This window comes from Sciurus carolinensis, chromosome 8 (genome assembly GCF_902686445.1).
Source record: "Sciurus carolinensis chromosome 8, mSciCar1.2, whole genome shotgun sequence".
NCBI classification, from domain to species: Eukaryota; Metazoa; Chordata; class Mammalia; order Rodentia; family Sciuridae; genus Sciurus; species Sciurus carolinensis.
In genome coordinates this window covers 31,740,886-31,744,061 of record NC_062220.1, presented here as the reverse complement: position 1 = coordinate 31,744,061, position 3,176 = coordinate 31,740,886, and the positions used below count along the sequence as shown (strand labels likewise).

At 35.9% G+C, this 3,176-nt stretch overlaps 1 pseudogene; it reads right to left on the bottom strand.

Moving 5' to 3' along the window:
* Positions 1-439: 439 nt before the first annotated feature.
* Positions 440-906, bottom strand: LOC124991284 (ubiquitin-40S ribosomal protein S27a-like; annotated as a pseudogene).
* Positions 907-3,176: the final 2,270 nt, after the last annotated feature.

The window sequence follows — 3,176 nt, the reverse complement described above, 5'->3', positions numbered from 1 at the left end:
TCCTCCCTGTTACTATTCCTTCTTTATTTTATTCAGATTTTCTCTGACTAAAGTACCTAACTTTTACCTTGGTCTACTCCTGCCTTTGATCCCATCTGAGCATGAAGAACATCCTACCCAAGTCACAATTTATATCTGTCCAAGCAGAGAGCATTGTTCTCAAGGAAGCGTCTCCTTACCTGTTCTTGGCCTGATCAGCTCTAGTTTCAGAGTTTCTAGTTCCTGTACAAGAGTATAAAAAATTTCATCTCCCGGTAGATTTGTGCCTACTTCCTGGACACTCTATAACTCTCAACATCTTTCCCTTTATTTCATTGGTCAAACATCTATGATGCATCTATTAAATGCCGGACTCTGAACTAGGTAGTAAGACAGAGTTCTTGCTCTGAAAGAGATCATACTCTAGGCTTGATTTTTTAGGTTCATTTCATATCTTTCATTAACTCATATACAGTGCCTTGTTTTCTGGTTGGTTCTAGCAGTAAATCAGACAGCACTTGCCACAATAATGTCTGTCATTGTGCCTGGACATAAAAGTTCCTTCCCACTGAAGAAAGGTAAAGGAGACTAATTCTGCCCCTTTCGTTCACCTTATGGTATTTCAGGAAAGCCAACTTAACCTCCTATGTTTATTCTTCTGGAGGGTGGTAAATGACTTCCTCCTTTTCTTAGCACTATCACCAAGTCTTAACCTAAGAAAAAGGGTGCACACCTTTTGAAAGTTGTCACACAAAGAACATTGATCTTCTAGTTGCTTATTAGCAAAGATCAGTCTTTGCTGATCAGGTGGAATTCTTTCCTTTTCCTGGATCCTGCCTTTATCTTGTCTCTAGTATGTGAGGTGTCTCCTCACATCACCTCAAGCGTGATGGTGTTCCCATGAGATTTTTCTCTGAAAATCTGCATCATGATAGTGGTTCCACTGCAGATGGTGGATCCGTGTTGGCTGACGTCAGTTATAACTTCTGAATGTACAGGACACAGAAAATCTCTGCTAGCTTGGGTCTTCTCTCTTTCCAGCCCTGTAGGCTTACTCCCACTTACCTTTCCACATAATTTACTACCTTCTCCAGGAATGCCTTCTGACTCTTCCTTAGTTGTTTGGTACCCTCCTGTATGATCCCAAATCAATCTGAACTTTCTCCAGTTTGTCAGTTTTTTTCCACAGTATTGTAACTGTGTTATTCCTAGTCTAGAAGCCCCATGAGGGCGGGAACAGATCTCCATCATTAATTCTAAGTCCTCGCACCTGAACAGTATCAGCCATGTACAAGATGCTCAAAAAATATTTTCTGAATGAATGGTTATATGTACACATAGAAATATATATTATGTGTGGTCCAAAAAAAGTGGTAAATAAAATAACTAATAAGAAGAAAACACACCGCCAGGGAAAATGGAAAAAGCAAAGGTGCCACAAATAGAATAATCTCCCTGAAGTATGTTCCAATGATTATTTTGCAGAAATTGTGCTAGTTCTACCCTCTAGAAACTTTGAAGTATGTTTCTAAACTACTGTCAATTAAATTGGTTGTATTGACTACCCACGAAATACTAATGAATAATAACTTATTCTACATTTATAGGCAAGTGTAATGGTAAGATGAGGCTCATAAATGTTAATCAGTAATTCTTGAAACTCAATTACCTCATCAAAGACTTTGAGGCCAAAGTGAATTGTTAATGCATTTACCCAGGTGTTTTTGGCACCTGTGTCTAGTATGAGATAAGTATATTTATAAGGGTTTGTCTCTGTGTCTTCTATTCTGTACCATTGATCTACCTGTCTATTTTGGTGCCAATAGGGGTGCATTATTGTCTTCTCATTCTATGCTCCTTTTTATGGACATCCAAACATGATTAAAATATAGGCTTTAGTTTCTACATGTGTCATGGAATTATTTTTTCCCCAGGATGTAATTCTTGTATTTTTATTTTTTTAAAATTGATTTTATTGTGTGTTTTAAATATACTGGCAAACATTGGAGGCAAAGGACATAATTTAATGACTAAAGATTTTCCTATCTGTGATTATGCCAAAAAATAATCCATTTTACCACTTATTTATAATATTTTTGGATAATATCTTACTTTTAACATTATTTGTATTTCTATTATTCTTTGCATAATCATTTTAAAAACTATGTTTTCCCCAAGCATGGTGTTACATACCTGTAAACTCAGATTCTCAGGAGACTGAGGCAGGAGGATCACAAATTTGAGGCCAGACTGGGCAATGTAGTGAGCCCCTGTCTCAAAATAAAATAAAAAGTGCTGGGGATGTGCACCCCTTGGTTCAATTCCCAGTACTGCAAACAAACAGAACAAACAAAGCTAAATTTTCTCCTGATGTCTCATATATATTTTCTATGAAAATTGAGTTTTGACTGGAAGCTATTAGATTTAGCTAATTATAGAACATGTAACCTGTGAAAGGGTTAGCTCTGAACTGTATGGAAATGACTAATGATGGTATAAAGCTAGTATCACACCAGTAATCCCAGTGACTCAGGAGGCTGAGGCAGGAGGATCACAAATTCAAAGCCAGCCTCAGCAAAAGTGAGGCACTAAGCAATTCAGTGATACCCTGTCTCTAAATAAAATACAAAATAGGGTTGGTGATGTGGCTTAGTGGTCGAGAGCCCCTTAGTTCAATCCCTGGTACCCACCCACACAAAAGTATTGTTTTATACATGTGAACCCAAAGAAACCCAGAATACAAACACATGGGGTCACCCATAAATTAATGACTACTGTTAGAGTTTTGTCTCTACCCTTTCATTCAACATATATTCTTATAAATTTATTAACATAAATAGAAACTGTAGCTCATAAGAGAAATGACCTAAATCCATTTCAAACAAAATGTGGAGTAAAAAATTTAATTAAAAGAAATATCAGATGAAGAAATTAGGGAGTATATATATTTATATATTTTAAATTTTAAAGAGCCTATTGTAATCTCAAAGAGTTAGAAAACATTTTTTAAAGTGGTTATTACTCAAATAACAAAATAAAAAGGTGGTTACCATGTTGAGGAGTATAAAGTTGCAGTTATGTGAGATAAATAATCTAATAGTAATCCATATTCTGGAAATTGTGTGAGGCATGAGGACTACAGTTAAAAATATTGTATGGTATAATGGACATTTGCTAAAAGAGCAGATTTTAGTACT